At 35.3% G+C, this 20,669-nt stretch overlaps 1 protein-coding gene and 2 long non-coding RNA genes across 3 annotated transcripts in view; all 3 read left to right on the plus strand.

The window, feature by feature from the left end:
* The first annotated feature begins 11,562 nt into the window (after window positions 1–11,562).
* LOC118647389 lies at window positions 11,563–14,582 on the plus strand. The gene is made up of 2 exons (XR_004964665.1): window positions 11,563–14,390; window positions 14,479–14,582. It is a non-coding gene; the product is annotated as an uncharacterized LOC118647389 (long non-coding RNA).
* Window positions 14,583–14,808: 226 nt separating this feature from the next.
* On the plus strand, window positions 14,809–15,627 carry LOC105838068. Its single transcript, XR_003626476.2, has 2 exons — window positions 14,809–14,968; window positions 15,205–15,627. It is a non-coding gene; the product is annotated as an uncharacterized LOC105838068 (long non-coding RNA).
* A 3,800-nt stretch (window positions 15,628–19,427) lies between these two features.
* Window positions 19,428–20,669, plus strand: part of LOC105838079 (eukaryotic translation initiation factor 4 gamma) — a 33,017-nt gene continuing 31,775 nt past the window's right edge. Inside the window, exon 1 of the mRNA XM_012683365.3 lies at window positions 19,428–19,834. The gene's annotated coding sequence lies outside the window, so the exon portion shown is untranslated. The remainder of the gene's footprint in view (window positions 19,835–20,669) is intronic.

Here is a 20,669-nt window from a genome sequence, read left to right on the forward strand (position 1 = left end):
AACGAAAGATTGTGAAGTACCGGTCTTTTGAGGATCTAGCGGACCTCGTGGCGGCGCGCACAGGAGTGCCGCGCAGTAATGTTCGTTTCACCGCCTTTACGATCTCATGGCGAGGTGTCTGGTGCTTCAGGTGCGAGGAGGAGATGCGTGGGCTTGACCTGACCACCGGTCAGCTGCGTCCTCTCACGACTCGCGTCCTTTGGGACTCGTGGCTCAACTGGAAGAGGTTTAACGCAATGACTTTGCGTTTCAGTGAAACACGGTGCTCCATCAAGAGTGGTGCATGGAGTCGGAACGTAGAGTTGAGGGCTTCCGCATTGGCGGAGGTGTGAATGAGTGAGTGCATGTAAGTTAAACGTGAACTGCTAGTCAGTTCCTTCAAGCACTTCCAGGGTGTTAGCTGCGAACACCTACAGCAAACCGCCCTGCAATATCGTAACGGGCTTGAGGTGACCACGTATATTTATGGCTGCCTCGCTCGTACGAAACAAATAGTCTCAGACGACGAGGGTAACGATTCCCTACCCCCGTCGGATGGTCAGGGAATTAATGCTGACGACCATTCTAAGCTCAAGAAAAACAAATACGGAATAATAGTGCCTTTTGTAAGAAAGACTTGTCAAATCTGCAAACAGCTCAATGTTCCAAATGCTCGGGCCTAGTGCCCGAGCCGCTGAAAGACCATGTGTGTCAAGTCTGCGGTAGAGCATATCAGACTAAATCTGGCCTCTCTCAGCACGAAAGGCACGCGCACCCTGCAACAAGAAACGCTGCTCAAGCAGACGAGTCAACGAGTGCCACTCCTCCGACAAGACGAGCCAGAGTACTCACAGAGGAGGAAAATAAAATGTTTGAGTTGGAGATCGTGCTGAGAGAGGAACGGAATATCGCAAGCTGTATGAAGGAGCATCTGCCGGGCAAGACGGCCAAACAAATAAGAGACAAGAGAGCAACGGCGTCATACAAGAGGAGAAGAGAGGAGATATTAGGCCCGCAGATGCTCCCAATAGTGATCGAGGAAGAGGAAGCGGATGAGGAAAGAGACGATGTCGATGTGCCCGAGGGGCCTGATGAGTTGCTTATCGCTCCCGGGGATCCGCCACATCAAAGTAACGACGGAGAGGAGGAAAGAAAAGAGAGTAACGACGGAGAAAAAGAGGAGCGTGAAGGTGAGTCGTGCTCAGGCGAGGTATCGGCACCCCTATATGAGATCGAGTGGAGAAAGAAGGTGGTGAGAGTGATGTTGGATGTTGAGCTCCCCGACACCACCTCAGCCGATGCCGCAGCATGCGTCCTGCTGCTAAGGAGAGTCCTGGCGAACATTGCACAAGAGAGAGGTAAACTGCCTGAGGTTACGGAGATGGAGGAAATGGACGCAAGAGTGGCAAGTTACTTTGCAGCAAGGGCCGAAGCAGCCACGGCCAAGAAGAGATCGAAAAAGCGAGGAACGAATAAGAAAGCATTCAGATACGCCAGGACTCAAGAGCTGTACAGGCAAAATCCAGGCCTTCTGGCTAAATACGCAAGGTAGGGTATCGACTGGACCCAGCAATCGCGCAGCAAACTGGCGACAGTCGATATTAAAAACCTGTACAATTCCTTGTGGGAAATGAAATCTCACATCAACCTTCCGGAACTAGGCACTCCTGAGGCAAAACAGGAGCTTGATAGGGTCTTGAACCCAATCACACAAACTGAACTGACTAAGAGAATGGCGAGAACTAAAGCGAACGTAGCGGCAGGACCCGATGGTCTAACCAAAAAGGACATTGGTTCAGCCACGGCCAAAGAGATCCTCAGGCTATGGTTTAATATAATTATGGTCCGTGGATATCAGCCATCAGCCTGGAGGGAAAATAGAACGACGCTCTTAAAAAAAGATGGTCAAGACATTACCAAGGTGACCAACCATAGACCAATCACAATTAGCTCGATACTGGCACGATTATACTGGGGGATCGTTGACCAGAAATTACGGAAGAGCGTCGTTGGTAATATGAGACAAAAAGGTTTCACATCCGAAGCAGGATGCTTCAATAACATGCACATCCTTGCGGCGAGGCTTTTCGTCCGACGTACCTTCCGTTGAATCCCACACTCTCCTAGTCTTTCGGGGAGTCTTTTGAAAATTTCCTCCTTTATATTTATTTAAAAAAAGGGGGGAGGGAGGCAGATACACACTTAAAAAAAAGTATGTACAAATAGGCGGGAACAAGGAGACATAATTTGATAGTTCAAATTATTAGACAGAATATTATCAATACGTATACCGCAGTATAATATACCGCAGTATAATAATAAAAAGTTTAATAATAATAAAAATAATTACATTTATGTATAATTTTTTAAATCTGTATTATAATATATAAACGTAATAATAATTGTACAAACGAAAAGCGCATTAATTGATTTAAAGATGCCAATACGATAGGGAGAAACACTATTAAAATTTGCCTATATATAGGTATATATAGAAAAATTCAATTGTAATATATTTTAGGATTTGTTTATATTTGTGTTATATACCAGCTGGGTAGCGAGTAGGAACTCCTTATGGACAGTCCTATCAGGGGAAATGAATCAACCCCTGCCCACAGCAGATTTCAGGCGCTCCCTGGTCCGGGGAGCTAGCACCTGCCAAGGATCCCTGCCCAGAATAACGGATGAAGATAGCAAGGGTTAAAGAAGAGACAATGGAGAGGAGAGACACCAGAATGACAAATTAAACAAAGGTGCCAACTCAGTCTTTAGAAGAAAATATGTGACGTCTGATTGGTAAGTGAAATTTAGATTTAATTCGAAATTGTAATAAGTCATTAAAAGATAGAACGTTTTTCGTAATGCCATCATAATTAACAGCGTTCTCTTTTTACTTGCAGAATTCGGAACAATTATCTCGAGACACATTGGCCCTGGGGGCGGATATCATTGTGACGTCTGATTGGTAAGTGAAATTTAGATTTAATTCGAAATTGTAATAAGTCATTGAACGGTCGAATGTTTTTCGTAATGTCATCATTCGTGGAATCTGTGTAAAAATAAATTAATAAATAAATAATTTATTTATTAAAAATATCGTAATTAAATATATTTTGTGATTACTATCACGACACTCGAATAAAGGTACGTGCTAGATAGTTATGACAATTCTAGCGAAAATTCTCGGTAGATCTCGTATAGTTCTATGCTTTGATGTCATTTTTAAACAGAGTTCTGGCAATTAAACATTTGTAAATAATTTTTTATCCCCGAAATCAGCACGACACTCGAGTAAAGGTGTCGTACTGGACAGTTATGACAATTCTAACGACAATTCGCGGTAGTTCTTGAATAGTTCTGTGCTTTGATTTTATTTTTAAACAGAGTTCTAGCGATTAAAAATTTGCATTAACGCAGCACGTGGTTTGCCAGCCTATATGCTTAATAAGTGAGGATGGCAAGCTTTTATTTGATGATAGTCATGTAAAATCTAATGATTTTTTCCGACATATTCGTAGTTATAGTTCGTTTTCATTTGCATCATTTAATGCTAATTTAATTAATTTTCAAGATAGACGACCCTTGTTTCAAGATAGACGAACATTGTTTTAAAATACAAGGACAGATTTATTATCAAATTAATACAACATTATTTGCACAAAATAAAAATCCTACTTATGACCAACTATTTATTGTAGATTATAATGAAGCGATCGATCATCATCTTAATCAAAATTCACATTTAGATTTGGAAATTGTACAAAACCTTGAACATATAATGCGAGAAATTAATGTATTTGCTCAATCTTATCAAATGATGGGTGAGGAATTAGAATTAGAAAATCAAAAGCGTTTAGAAATAGAATCTGATAAATTATTACCGGAATTACAATTATTACTTATTTTAAAACCAGGTATAGATCAACGTCGATATAATGTTCAAAGAATTAATGGAATTGCTGCAGTACAACTGCTGATGAAAAAATTCCAGAATCATACGTTATAATACGTAATAGAAATACTAAAATTTTACAAAAAATATTATGGATCCAAATGTTGAACCATGAATATATCTACTATTTTATCCGTATGGTATAATACTCAAGGTTGGCATCGTTATTTAACAAAATTAAATAGCAATAAACGAATAACTAGAGCATAGTATATTAAATATCGTATGGCTATACGTGATGAATTTAATGTCTTTTTATTGGGACGTCGACTATTTCAACAATGGCTTGTAGATAATTATGGAAAAATTAAAAAAGATAGAATTGATTATTGTAAAAATTATCAAAAAGAATTACGTACTAAAACATATCAAGGTTTAAGAGATTATTTACAAACTACAGCAAATAATTTAAATAGACGTATTGGAAAAATGGTAATACTTCCATTCACGTTTATTGGATCACCGCGTAATGTTACAAAATTATCAAGATGCAATGGCAATTGTTAGTAAATTTGATAAATCAGATCCGATACGCGAGCCATGTGAGATCGTACGTAGCAGAGGTCGTATTTAAGCAAAGTACTTACTCGAAGGAGGATATGTTCGATAGAATGTCGCGAGTGCCAATTAAGTGAAGTGCTACTAGTTGTCGTGCGAGCATACGAAATTCTCGAAACGAATTTGTCCGTTTGCGTTGTATCTCGGCGCGTAATTTTCATTCAAACGGTTTTCCTCGGCCTGCGTTTCCACGAAGTTACGTGACGTCACGCCACTTTCGTGCCATGTTGATTTTCGTTCCGAACAGTTTTCGTGTGCGCGTATTCGTTCGAGGAGGATACGCAATCCGTTCGGTAGAATTCGATCGTGTCAATAATGAAACTTTACTAGTTGTCGCGCAATCATACAGATAAGAGGTCGTTGCCCTCCTACCTCGTGTAGTCCCCTCCGCTTATCTGTTTCCGCTCCTCTTGTCACCGAACGGGAGCTAAGCCTTTCACCGGTGATAAAAGAGCAGATCTAGCGTATTTCTAGCGTAGTGAGCCGACCGATCCTCTCAACGAAGTGAGCCGAAACTCCTGGAGTACGTACTGAGTGCCACATAACCTTAACTCGACTTTTTCTCGCAGCGCACACTGAATGCTTTCTTGCGCCACGCACTGAGTGGCAATTCACCGCCTCGACTCGTCACCCGGATCCTGGTTCGCGCACTAAGCGACCGATCCCAACACCGTTCACGGGGACCCAGTATTGAGGGGAAACCGACTCCGCGAAGAATCATCCACGCGGAATTCTTCTTCTTTTTCTTCTTTTACTCAATGGATTTCCGTCCCAATAGGGACACAGTACCACGATTTAACACCTTGGTGGGACCGCAGCCGAAGGGGTAAGACTGCGCCCTTATTTCGAAAGAGGTAACTTTTTTGAAAGAGAAACTCCTTCCGAATGCCGATCAAATATATCACCCGAGATAGGGAATCAAGTCAGTTTGCTGGTTTTTCTTCCCACTTTCTTGGAAAGATCCTCCTCTCTTTGCTTTAGATCAAGTTACTATGTTAATAGATTATTTTTCATTAAACTTACGCGATAAAGAAGCAAGAATATTTATATATAGAAATTCCACAATATTACACATTTAAAAAAGAAAAAATTAATGGTAGAAATATATCAAATTGGGTTAAGCAAAAAAGTCATAACTGTGTAGGACGAATGTATTCTGTTAGCCCAGCACAAACAGATTTATTTCATTTACGGTTGTTATTGCTTATAGTAAAGAGGGCTACAAGTTTTAATGACTTAAGAACTATAAATGGAAAATTTTGTCAATCATTTTCAGCAGCATGTTTAGCTTTAGGTTTAATAAAAGATGATGATGAATGGATACGTGCTAATATGAATAAAGCTGTTGTATGGATGATCTCTCGACAGCTTCATAGATTATTTGTATGTATATTAATACATTGTCAACCGCTACATCCTGAAAAGTTGTGGGAAAATTTTAAAACAGCAATGTCTGAGGATTACATTCGATATTTTGGTATACAAGAACAAAATAAAGCATATATGCAAATTAACAGTATGCTTCAGACTGAAGGTAAAAGTCTTGCTGATTTTTCACAAATGGAACAGTTAAATGAATGTGAAGACGAAGAGGATTATATAACACTTGAAAAAATTATGGAAATATGCACTAACCAATACAAACAATTAAATGATAAACAAAAAGAGATAGTCAATCTTATATTAAATAAATTGGAGAATAATAATAATTATAATAATAATCATTGTTTTTATATTGATGATCCTGGAAAATCAGGTAAAACAAATGATAATATAGAAATAGCTAAAAAGCTGTTGCGTTATTTTTTTATAAAATAGCATGTTATGAATATACATATATATAACGTTATGTACGTAAAAACATAAATATCATGTATACATACATATGTATATCCCTTTCTAAAAAAGCCGTGTCACCTGTGTGAATTTCGTTCATATCGATTCCTTGAAGCCTCTTTTCCGCGATGCTGATTGGTTCTCTCGTTTGTCTCGTTTTGCATAGCTTGACTGTCTGCGTGATTGTTTTTTGTTATATGTGTCATTTCATTGAATTTCGAAGTGAATAGATTTTTAATTAGAGATTGACAAAGTACGTTAAAGACATTCTTATATAGAAAAAGACATTGCGTTGAAGAGGCGCGCTTTAAAGACATTCTTATATAGAAAAAGGAGGCGCGCTTGTGCGCGTCTATGTGATTGACGCGTTGTTCGTGTAAATTTTAAGGTAAGTTTTTTTATTCTTGATACATCTTCAAAATAACTTAATATAAAAATTATTCTTATACTAAGAAATTATTTAAGTATATAAAATATATATATTTAAAATAATGGAATTTATATAATCGGGATCAAATACTTTAAGCCACAAAAAAGTTTAAAGTCCAAAATAGTCTAACATGTGCAACATATTAATCGATCGTAGAAGGTGTCTAGTTTACAGAAACCTACGATTGTTCCCACTCTTGGGCACCCCTTTCATGGAAAAAATGCATTAAAAGTCAAGAGACACAGTAGTGGCTCGCGCCAAGTGAACGCGCAGCGCGAGCCCGACCGTGCTCTTTACGCGAGTTCTAGTGACCTCGCTGTCTTTATTATAATACTTTAAGTACTTAATAGAGGTCGCTTTCCCGATTTTCTCGGCAACAAAATTCACGTTCAATGTAATATAAACATCCGACAGGACGGGTGCTCTCAGCCTCTCAGAATGAATTCTCTATTTTTCAGAGATTTTATTATTTATATTTGGTATTCTTCCCTATTGCCCCTCAGTCACTATTATTTCCCCACATCTCTGGATTCTCTGGCTCCCTGTGCCTTCTTCCTGGTCACATTAAGGAAAGATTTCGCATTCTTAAAATTTCTTATTGATATATATAACTGATATATATAACGTATATATTTTTTAAACTTTCAAAATTTTATATTATTTATATTTTTATATTTACAGTGAAATTATTGGTTATGTTGATGGAATTGAATCGTCACGTATGGATCAAATCAACAATATAAATTCTTCAAATTCTATTTAAATAATAATAATAATAAAAGAATACAAGTTGTAGTTTGGAATGAAGATGTTGATCACGTAGAATCTTTAATATTATTTAATTATGTGAGTTTATAGTGTTAATTCTATTTTACTTTTTTATACTTCAAATACGTAATAATTTGTTTTTTTAAGTATTAAATAAAAATAAATTAATATTAAATAAATAATATTTTTTTTTATTTAACGTTTTTTCTAAAAGAGGCTTTTAAAGGGTTAAACCATTTATGTTTTTAATTTTCTTATTATCTTGAAAAATATCTTTAACATATTTTTTAAATTGAAATTTTCTAAAGATTTTAATTTAAAGTTATATTCTTATATTAGTTTGCTTTACGACAGTGTAGTTCATTTTTTGTTTTAATAAGTTAATTTATTAGAGTTATATATTTGTATGTTTTGCATCTCCTTTGTAAGGAATATTTAATATAAAAATGTATAATGTTAATTTGGTTTGAAAAGATATATAGATATCTAAACTTTTCCTGTTGTTCTGGATTTAAAAGGACTAGTGATTTGCAAACTTAATTCTTTTATTTTTTTTTTAAAAAGTTTCTCAAAAAAATTAATTATCTTAACATTGTTAATAAATGTTTAATATTTAAATTACGATATTATTTGATTATTTATTAAGACAATGTATAAGTTCTACTACTAAAAATGTCGTTCAAAAAAACATGGCAATTATCATTTTAAAGTTTTAATTTAAATAAAAAGATGTTAAATACTTTTGGAAATTTGTTCTGGGCATTAATGAATAATTTTTATTCTAAAAAAGTACAAAAACAAAGTTTTATAAACAGTTGGGCAAATTACAAACGACATATAAGTAACGTAAATATATAATTATATACATTACAAAAATTGTAGATCATATATTTAAACAAAGTTCAAGCCAGACCTCCAAAAATGTCCAAAGTTAATCATGGAAATGTTTCATTTGAACTTTTATTTAGAAAAAATACGGTAATAAATACATTAGGAAAATTTAACTCAAATTATACAACATATGAAATACCAATTCCTACGAGTATAAGTGAAGTATTAAATTCGTCAAAACATATAAGTAAGTTTTATTTCTTTAAAAAGTTTCTAAATTAAATATTTTGAGAAAACAAATTTATTTAATAATTACTTATTTTTAGAATTTAAATCTTAAAAAATTAATTTATTTGTTCTTTATTTTTTTTAAATTTCTGTTTTATCCTTTTGATAAAAAGCCTGTAATATTTCCTACTAACAACAACCAAACTATAGCGATTGTGACGTTTTTGCAATAACTTTTGCTAGTTCGTTATTATTTAACGTTAAAGCCGAAAAAGTAAGATATAATGTTAGTAAAATGCGCTCGCACTTATTAGACCTTTTTAAGTTCAATAAGATTGAGCACTTTCCTCAAGATCTTAAGTATGGTGTGCCTCAGACAGTGTTTCTGTTAGCAGTAATAAGAGCAAAAGAAGCTGAAGTGGTTTGTTTACGTACAAAACGTTAAAGTGAAAGACGCAGGCACAGAAATTGAATCAACAAAAAGTTTGCAATTCTCAACAAATTTAAAAAAACAGGAACAATCTGTGAGTGATATTTATATTGAGCAATTTAATAAATTTCAAAATAAATTGTGTGCAAAAAATAACGATTGTAATAACAAAGAAAGAAACGGGAAAATTTACGACATAAACAAGGATATAGAAAATAAATTTGCTAATAATCATTTGCAATATAAAAACAATTTTAGAGTTAAACATGTTAATAAAGAGAAACGTCAACGAGAAATGACGCTGTGGTTAGAATAAAAAAGTATTATTGTTCAAAATGGGTGGTTAAATGATTTGCGTATGGATCATTTTAATTATCTTTTAGAAAAATATTCAGCTTATAGACCAATTGGAACATGGCTAGTACAAAGAATAGATAGAGCGCAACCGGTACCGACCAATAAAAAGCATATACAGATATTACCTGTTACAAGATTAGGAACACATTGGATATGTTGTTATTATAATACTAAGGCTATATATGTTTATGATTTTTTTAATTTAAAAATGTTAAGTGAGTGTCAGAAACAATTTTTGGAAAAATTATTCCCAACGTATGACTTTATTAAGTATCTTATAAAAATTTCTTTGGTGCAAGAACAATCGAATACGCATGATTGTGGTGTTTTTGCAATAACATTTGCTGTTTTGTTATTTTTTAATACTAAATTTGAAAATGTAAGATATGATGTTAGCTTAATGCGTTCGCATTTAATACAAATGTTTGAATCTAATAAAATAGAGCGCTTTCTTCCAGATTTAAAATATTCTGCTTTGAAAGAACTTTTGTCAACAGTAATAAAAGCAGAAGAGATTAAAACGGTACATATACAATGTCAATATAAAGAAAAACAACAGAAATTAAAATATTTGATCGTAATTTTGTGACGTGATTTTTTACAATAGGGATAACTACTATTAAGAATCAAATTCATCATTCATAAAAAATGGATCTAATAAACAATTGAGACTGGTCTTTCTATAAAAATATATATAAATATTAATCACAAATAAAATTTGTGTTTCAGAATGGAAATGCAAACGGACGAAGCAGGCAACCAGATAGTTACGCATGCAGCTGCCCAAATTGATAAGCTGCATATAGAACAATATAAAAAAAAGGATAACAAAATTACAACCGCGCCACCGACAGCGATGTCAGCCCCAGCCCTAAGGAAAAGCCCTAAGGAAAGGCCCCGGCATCAACATCGACTCCACTGCCGATGGAGTCGACTGTGGCCCAGCCATCGACACAAAATCAAACATTACAAATGTTTTACGTATGTTATTAATGCATCGATATGAATATAGAAGGCGTAATTTAAATACACTTGATGTTCGACGATATTTAGGAGAATTATTTTCATTGAACGTAAAACGAAATGCACTCGAGTTTTTTACAATTTTGTGTGCAAATTATGATGGTATAAGGCAATCAGTAGAGCATCAAATAACTTTTACTATCCGATGCAATTCTTGTTACATTACAAAAACAATCAGTTATAATAATTTAGTTATTTTAATATCTATTAACAATTTGAAAAAGAAGAGTTATAATCTTAACGACTTATTACATGTTACATTTTCACATTGGTGTCGATCAGATAACGGGTCATGCGAAAATTGTACAGGAAATAATATATTGTTTAAGAATAAATTTACATTGACAAACGATATAATTATTATTCCCTTAGCATTATTTTCATTATAAAAAGGTAAAGTATAAAAGCAGTACGTAATTTTACCCATACAGCACCGAAAGATTAAAAAAACATTGCAGAAACCTTACATTGAAATATTGTAATATTGCATTGACGTTGCGAAATGTTTCTGCAATGTTACTGTAAGCTTGCAATGCTGAAATGTCCGCCCTGAGAAATATTACAATGTAAGACTACTACAATATTACGGTGCAATGTATTTGATGCATTAAAACGCGTTGCTATAAATATGCATAACACTTCAAATTTATTATAATAAATAAACTTTGAGAATATATAAAGACAACAGAGATAAAAAGAAATTTGCTGCAATTTGTGTAACTTTATAATCTCTTTGCATCCAAAATTTGGATAAAAAACTGTAAATTTACGCAAATGCAATGAATTTTTTCTTATTTCTCTTAAACATATATATATATTTTTTTTTCTCAAAATTAGAAGCATAGTAGAAAATGAGAAAATTATTATTACATTTTATATAGGAATAAAAACTTACACAATATTCTATTATCTATAAGTAGTATTATTTTTATTAAATAGCATTATTTTAGTTATTGTCAAAAGCAATAATATTAATAAATACATATATATGAATTTCTTAGCATTAATATTTATAGTCAATTAATTGCATTTTTTGAATTCAAATAAAAAAATTAAATTATATATGATAATTGTTCAGTTTACTGTTCTATTATAAATCTCAAAAAGATTATAATCTTTGGTATAAATATTGCACACAAATCCAAATATTTAAATCTCACAAAACTATTAAAAAATGTCGCAAACGTTTTCTTACACAAAATTGCACATATATTGGAACACTTGATGCATATATTTTAATATGTATATTTTCGGAATTTTATAATATTTCTGCAACATTACTGGAACATTTCGGTATAATATTGATATTGCAAGTTTCTGAAATGTCTCTGGAATATTAAAATGCAACTCGAAATATTGTAACGTTGCAGCAATGTTGCTGAAAGCTTCTGTGCTATATGGATAATATATCTTCCATTTCTACGACTAAAGTATTAATAGCTGGACAATTATATAAAGTAATGAATGCTATATTTCATAGTGGTGGATGTATCGAGGAAGGACATTACACAAGATATGTAAAGAAGGATCATCTAATACTTGGATTGAAATTGATGATGCGCGAATTAAAAAAAGCAGCTGTCCCAGAGGTGCTAAAGATCTTTATGTACTTTTCTTACAAAAAGGAAGAAAATAACACATTAATAACACATTTATTTATTAAGTAAAATAATGGAAGATAAAGATGAGAAAGTAAGCACTTTCTTATTAAATATACTAAATATATATTTTACTAAACAACTAAAATAAATTTGCATATAAATTATATCAACTACTTATTTATCATTATACTTTGGCTGGTATTTATAGTTCGAGCTTTTATTCTATTAAGCCCGTATCAAATTAAAAATTGAAATTGGAATTGAATTAAAATGTAATCAGAAAAAACAAAACCAATATAATTTTGTTTTGATTTATCAAATTTTAATTTAATTTTAATTTCAACTTTTCATTTGTTTGGACTTTAAAATCATCTTAAGAATATCTATATATTATAAAAAGAAATGAGATTACCTATCACTACGAAATGAGTGAAATCCCCACAAAAATTACCTTTTTAAAAAAAGGTAAAAAAAGCGTCAAGTATACGTGCGCAAAAAACCACCACGCACGTACACTTGACGCAAGGCACTACCGTGCCTCTTGATTATCAAAATTAATTTAAATATTGATAGTCTTCCTCTTTCTAAAAGCTCACAAAGCCAATTATGGCCTATACTTGGTCAAGTATATACTAAAGATTTTAAAACGGAATCTTTTTTAATTGGTGCTTATCACGGTTATAAAAAACCCACAAACGGTAATAATCTATTACAAGAATTTTGTAAGGAATACCATAAGCTGCAAAGAGGTTTCTCTTTCAAAAAAAAAATTATTTTGTAAAAATCAGAGCAATTGCTTGTGATGCTCCTGCTAAATCTTTTGTTACTGGAACTAAAAGGCATAATGCATATTTTGGTTGTGGAAAATGTTGTCGTGAAGGTGATTATCACAATCACAAAATGATTTATCTGGATGAAAATGCTCCATTAAGGACAGATAATGATTTTTGCAATCGGAAAAATAAAGACCACCATATTTCTGTTTCGCCCTTTGAAGATTTATCTGATATTGATATTGTTGCGCGCCGCGCGTATACTCCGCGCCACCAGTCGGTATACTCCGCGCCACCAGTTAGCTGTAGGACCGATAGATAATATCGATCGGTCGGTTGTCGGGAGAGATTTGTTTAGCAACTAGTTTGTAAATAAGGACAGATGTTCAGATGTGTGCCGGACTCCTGCCGTGGAGAACGTCATTCGGGATTTCTCGGTTTGTATTCTTGCGCAATACAAGTGACTGTTTCTTTTAAATCGGCCTCGCTTCATTTCTATGCGGACGTTGAACGCGTGTGAGAGTGAGAGAGTGCTACGTGGTGTAATAATATAATTCACACCTTTTCATTAGATTATATGCATCTGATCTGCTTAGGAATAATGAAAAAATCATACAATTATGGCCCCAAGGGAAATCATATATCATGATTACGTGCAGCAAACGTAGAAGCATTATCTACAGATTTAATATCCTTACGTAAATTTATACCAATAGAGTCTTGCCGTCATCCACGAGATTTGAATGAATTGGATTGTTGGAAGGCAACAGAATTTATAATGTTTTTATTATATCTGGGGGCCTATAATTTTACGCAAATATTTAAAAGAAGATTATTTTAAACATTTCTGTGTGCTACATGTTGCCATACGTATTTCATGTCATACAAAAGATGCTTGTGTATTAATACGTATGCACATAAATTGTGCATTATAATGTATTTTATAAAAACGTTAAAAATATTATATGGTGAAGATAACATAATCTACAATGTTTACAACACCATTCATCTTTGTTCTGATGTTAAAACATTCGGTTCTCTTGATACATTTAGTGCATTTTCTTTTGAGAAATACATAAAAATTATTAAGAAAATGTTACGCAAATCAGAAAAACCGTTGTCGCAATTAAATTATAGAATTAACGAACAAAAAATTAAATGTATATCTAATTACAACGTTTCAAGTAATGAACCATTATTTATAAAATCAAATGAAAGAATTTCCTTTGCAATGTGAAAATAATCAAGTGGAATACAAAAATTGAAATTAAAAGATATTACATTAACAACTAAATCAACTTATAATTGTTGTTACTTGAAAGATGAATTTGTTCTTTCCATAAAATATCTTGAGTTAAAAGATGGGAATGTAATCATCTTGGAAAGAAAATATCTTGATCTTCAACCAATACCATTGTATCCATGTAATTCCCAAAATTTGAATATACATACGTTAAATAGTAAATTATCAGATCTTGCAGTAGTATCTGCAACAGAAATAGATAATAAAGGTATAACAATCTTGTATAACAACAATCACTACATAATACCTCTTCTGTATCATTAATCTACACTAATGTAATTAGAAAAAATGTAACAAATGCGAGAAATATTCCAACAAAAAGTAATTAGCTTAATTAATAAAATTCCAAATATATTTAAATATAAAATTTATATATAAAATATAATTATTTTTATAAAAACTCTTTTAGATCATATATTATGTTGTAATTTATGAAGATTGGTGCTCGATAGTACCACAACATTGGATAAATTTTGAAAATAAAACATACGTATGGCCTCCAAAAGAAAAAAATGTAACAAAGGCAACCCTGATAGAAATATATTACTGAAATTTTTACTCAAAATCTCTCTCACTTGACCCCTTTTCACGAAGATTCAGCAAGATTCGTTAAATTTAATTAAAATTAATTAAAATTTATTAAGATTTCTTTAAGATTTATTAAAATTCACATAATTTATTTTTTTGTTAAAAACAACAAAGTAAATTTAATAAATTTTATAAAATTTTAATAAATTAAATAAGTTTTAATAAATTTTAATGAATTTTATAAATTCCAATGAAATGGGTCAATTGAAAGAGATTTTCAATAAAATATTTCCATCAGAGAATACAAAAAAATATTCCGGCCAAAAGTAATTGGTACACAAACCATTATGAACGTATCTTAGGACCCTTTGGTAATTATAAACAATTAATTATATTACTTGTACTACAATTGTATTAAATCTTGAAAAAAAGTCTTGAACATTAATTAAAAAAAAAAACATTAGTAACCAAACACATAATAAAAAACATACATACAAATAATATAACATAAAACATAAAAACATCACATAAAACATAACATTGAAAACTTTAATAATTATTTAAAACATAAACATTGATATTATAAAATATGTGTTTTTTTTTTCAGAAAACTATGAATTATCGCATCAAGTTGAAAATACGACTTTATTCACGGGCAAAGAGCAAATAAGAAGCCAACAGAAAATTTGCCTTCAAAAACTAAAAAAAGTTCTCTTTTTTGTGATAAATTGGACGAGACTACGAGCGATGATAGAAATTAATGATTTTTAATACATTTATTTCTTTTATTATTACCATCAGGCCTTTTTTCATATTGGATAATAAGTTAATTGTAAGGCCATAATTCACGGTCTTGAATTGGTTATGTTCTTATGTTTATAATATTTAAATTAGAACTTAGAACTGTATGTAGGACAATTATTAATAATAAAACTATAAATTTCAGAGAATACAAAACAAAAAAGGCAAGGCGTATTTCATCTCCTTCTTGTACATATATGTCTAATAAACAAAATATACTAAATACAAATAATGAAATAGATAGTAATTATCGTTCGCCTTCTCCTATCGCATACATTTCATTATAATCAGAGTCTAACGAAGAAAATAAATCTAATAATAATAAATCCATCTTTACTCCGTTTTCAACTGGCACCAGTACGTATCTTTTTTTTTCTTTTTGTAACAACTTTGTTATAATTTATTACTTGTTATAATTTAATTTTTTATTATCTTTTATTTTGAATGTTTTAAAAAAATTTCTAACCTACAATTTCCATTTATGTCACATTACATTAAACGTAATAAACGTATTTACGTCTTAAACGTTTTTAAGACGTCTTTAAGACGTCATAATGTCTGGGTAATTATTCATACTTGAATATTTTGTCAAGAAAATTGTGCGACATAAATTGATAAAAAATGAGTTTGATATAATAACGATGGAAAGTTGATATTATTGATTATTATAATGAAAACGATGCAGGCTATGAAAATATTTATTGAACAAAATCTTTATAAATTATTATTAATAGTCTGTCATGTACCAATCGTCGTTGTTTTACCATTGGAGCTACGAGTGGTATTACCCAGCAAGTCGCAAAGGTTTCTTGATAAGAGAACACTAAAAGTTTAACAAGGTTGGCTTTTTTCAGAGCGATGACAGTACTGTTCTGTCAGGAGACAATAGCATTTATGCAGAAGAATATATTTTACGTTTGATTTATTTTATTAAAATTTTAATGGTAATTTTTAAAATTTAAACAAATATTTTTATAGTACAAGCCACATTAAAAAAAGATGTAAACTTTTTGTAGAAAAATAGGAAAAAGAATATTTGGAAAACTGGATTAATTTTTGATAATCCAAAGTGAACATGATGGAACTGGCAGTCATTTCTTCAAACAAATTTCAATTTATACATAGACGTTCTAAATTCTTGCTGCTGAGCATTGTAAGTAAAAAAAAAATTTTACAGCCTTATCAGTCTTTATAGAATCCATTTCACATTCTATTGATCTTTTCAATTTATCCCAATTTTATTTCACGGCGCAAGCTGGACGCGTAAATTATATCGAGTACGTGTTCCGCCGGTAGAATAATACCTCGGCTGATTAATACTGACGCACTCCGAGAATTTCTGTATTGTCCGTACTTGATCTGTGAATGGTGCTACTGTACGTAGTTTCTAAGAGGAAATCGACGCTTCGCGAACAGTAGCTCTCCATAAATCTGGACAAAGGGGCAATAAAACATTGTTTCATCGTTTCCCCTTACCCAAGCAAGAGTAATACATAAAAAAAAAAAAACAAAAAAAAAACAAAAAAAAAAAACAACAATTTATACTGCACGATACCTAATTTGCTGTTCGACGGAATGGAGAAAGTATGGTTTCGAGAGAGGTTTATGGTTGATTACGCGAGGAAGAAATCGTTCGCAATTGGTTCTCTCAGCGAGAATATTTTGCCCGCGGATCGAGGTAGGAGGGAGGGAAGTTTTGAACGGTCAAACGGTCAAGTGAGCCAGGACACCGTTATTTTTCGACGCGCAATTTACGGACGTCAAACTCTCACCGCGTCGCAACCGCGAGGGATTCGTGTACAAGTCGTGCGTCGCAATTTACTCCACTGCGAGAGAATTACAAGCGTGCCTTTTACGAGCGGGGTGATGGTTGATAGTGGGGGTGGCGCAATGCGGCTCGGCCCCGACTCGCATCCTGCACGGGACCAGGAAGACCGTGGAGAAATCTCTCGGATCGTACGAACTTACGCGGTGGTGCCTTTCATTGTTGAACGCGGAGCGCGGTTTATTTATCGGGATTCTAGAGACTAATCAGAATGTCGCGTGATCAAAAAGATCGTTAATTAACCTGCGCGAGCAGACAGTAACGATTCCGCGAGAGCATGCCGGATGCGTGAAAGAGCGCCGCGGTGCCTTGGTATCTGCGTGACAAACGTAGCGATAACAATCAGAAAACAGCCTGCGGCAGTGAGCGCTTGCTCGGAACGACAACGTGAAAGGTTCTTCTTTCCGCGCCGGTTTCTGACCGTCTGAAATGCGCCTTCCGCTCGCATCCGCTTTCCCCCTTTTCCCTCTTCCTCCTCCTCCTCCCCTGCGAGTAAAGAGGAGCGCGGAATCACCCGCGTCGCTCCTCTTTACTCTCGTCTCGGCGGTGTAGCGACCCGCCCCTCCCCCCCCTTCGCCCCACTATGAAATCCCGTTCTCGTATCGAACGGCTCTGTGACGTCATTGAACTCTGTATGACGTCGTACCAGCGGCTCTCATCCGAGCGAGCGAGCGCTGCGACGCGGACAGCTTATTCGGATGATGGTTGATACCGTGGCGTTAATTAAGGGCCGCTCTCTCAAAGTCAGAATACAGGTGCAAATTTCGTTTGCGGCGCGGCGTTTAATCGCCGAAAAAAACGTGAGATTCGCAGATAAAGAGAAAGGCGGTTGGTTGGCTCGCCACGGATCGGTTCCTTTCCGTTCCAGGCGAGTAACGATGCATCCGAATATATCTGCGTTTGTTTTAAGAACGTGTAAAAAATATGCGACATCGACGTCAATTTAAAAGCCTGCTCTCTCTTTCTCTCTCTCTCGCTCTTTCTTTCTTTGTGGCGATGGAGCTTCATTTCCGAACGATTTTCTGTGGACGGTTTTCTTTCTCGTTCACGATGATATCCCGATATCGTTATTGGCCTTTCTCAACTTCCATTCGACCGAAAACTGATGTGGGTCGGTAGCGCGCGTAATCGCGCGCTCCATCGCACGCGTGGAGCTGCCTACCCTAAGTTAGAGAGAGGCGCGAGGGTAGGGTAGCATCCGTCACCAACTCCCCGGGGACCATTGATCTGACATTCTCCACGGTGACGTCACAGCCATTCGATAGAAAACGGGTCAAACGTCACGAAAAACGATCTCACTCGAAATTCCTGGCTGTGATTCAAGAACGCTGGTTTTCGTCTCTTCTACATATACATGACAGTGTCATGTAATGAAGTTAAACGATAAAAATTGATTTTTAATTTTCCATGAATAGTTGCAAAGGTAAAAACTAATGGTACAATAGCAAAGGAGATGTAAATTATATTTTAACCGCAATAATCTAAGACTGCCTCTCTAGGTGTGACAGTAAATATTGTATGAATAATTAAAATAACTAACATAGCATTTTATTTTAATTAGAAATGCCAGTCTATATGATAAACGTTAGTTTTCCTCGGAAATCAATTATTGCGAAGTTATTCAATATCGGACGTGTCTGAGAAGGCAGAGCATTAATCGGGAAACCTCTATCGGAAGTTCACTAAACTCGAATACCATAGCGACGTCAGATTGTTAGATTGGGGGTGATTTAAAAGAGATAGAAAGAGGGAGAGAGAGAGAGAGAGAGAGAGAGAGAGAGAGAGAGAGAGAGAGAGAGAGAGAGAGAAGGAAGGGGTATAGGCAGGACCACCTCGACATTGGGAAAGCTACGCTTTGGCGAATCGGAGGCAGCAGCAGGAACACATCTCGGAAGAGAGGACCTCCCACAGAGATATCCCTTGTTTCTTCCCGGGCGCCTATTCACTTTGCTTTTCCCTCCTCCTTTTATCGATCCTCTTCCAACTACAGAGCTTCTGCTACAGAGCTGTGCCAGCGGCACCAGCACGCCACCATCATCACCACCACCACCACCACCACCAACAGGAGCAGCAGCAGCAGCAGCAGCAGCAGCAGCAGCGTCGGCAGCAATCAACATCGCCCATCATCCCTCAGTGGCTGCCCGGCCACCAAGCCGGCATAACTGCTTCGATCGGTCGGCTCGTGTGGTTCTCCACCACGCATTGCGTCACGTAGCCAGTCGTCGGCGACGCGCGCGGCCCGTCTCTGGCCAGAGCTTGGTAGGAAAACGTTCTCTGGAGGCGGCCGACGCGCCGCTCGGGGTGCGCACGGAATACGAGTGTACGAGTGCCGCGGGGGGCGCGCGAGCGACTCGGGGGTGCACACGGAGCGCAGTGTGCTCGCGAGGGTTGCCTGGCCGCATACAGGCACGCCAGCGTAGCTGCCGGTTTACCGCCAGGCAGGGTAGTCGTACGGCTCGGCGATGCATCTAGCTGAGCTGAACTGAGCGCGCACGAGGAGGAGGAGGAGAAGGAGGAGGCCCGTGTCGCCGGTGTAGGCCATCCCCCCTTGCTCCCTTCTTCTTCTTTCATCCTGTTCGCGACTTGTCCTCGAGGGTTGTGGCAGGACGACGTAAGTGCGATGTTCGCCGAGCACAGTCCTTGCATGACGCAGGTTGCACGTGCCCGCAAATGGGATATATTCGGAGGCGCGTGTACTACCAGGGGCAGGATTTGGATTTCGCCAGGAATACATTTTACCTCGTCGTATTAGAAACGTTTCGTACAGGGATGTACCCCGCCGCGGGGTCGATGAAGGCAGATGACGCGCGATGGTCGTCGATGGTCGATTTGTGGATGTGTAGTACGCATCGCCTTGGCGGGAACAATGACAGGTGACGAGAGACATATAGTCTCCTCGCGCTTCGCCACGCGCGCGACGTCACACAGGTAAAAGTACGGTAAAAAGTCGCTATGGAGATGATGAATGAAACTCAGTAGGATTTTTGTTTGCGATACGCGAGCAACGGAAGTGGCGTGCCCTACGTGCCATCTCCCATGGTATCACCTCGAAATTACGACAAGAGTTTTGGATTTACGAATTAAATTATGAAGAAAATTGACGGAAAAATTGACGATTAAATGATCGTTCGTATTTCGTTGTGCGATAGTTGACAGAAACCTGATCAAATTATTTGCAAATAGGACGGCAAGGGGAAATCCCTCTGCGTTTGTGATTAATGTTCCTTGTCTGGTCGCTTGGCAAACAGCACGATGTATGGCGGCATGTCGGGTACTTTCAGAACTTAGCCTCTTTTATTCCTTGTGGACTTGATCATTATTTTGTGTCGAACAGGTCTAACGTACTATTATTAGAACATATTTTTTATGCATTACACTAAAAAAAAAGTATTTAGTAATTAGAACTATAGTTAACTGTTAAAGTAAATTAATATAATTACGGGTAG

The sequence above is a fragment of the Monomorium pharaonis genome, chromosome 9 (assembly GCF_013373865.1).
Source record: "Monomorium pharaonis isolate MP-MQ-018 chromosome 9, ASM1337386v2, whole genome shotgun sequence".
Lineage (NCBI taxonomy): Eukaryota > Metazoa > Arthropoda > Insecta > Hymenoptera > Formicidae > Monomorium > Monomorium pharaonis.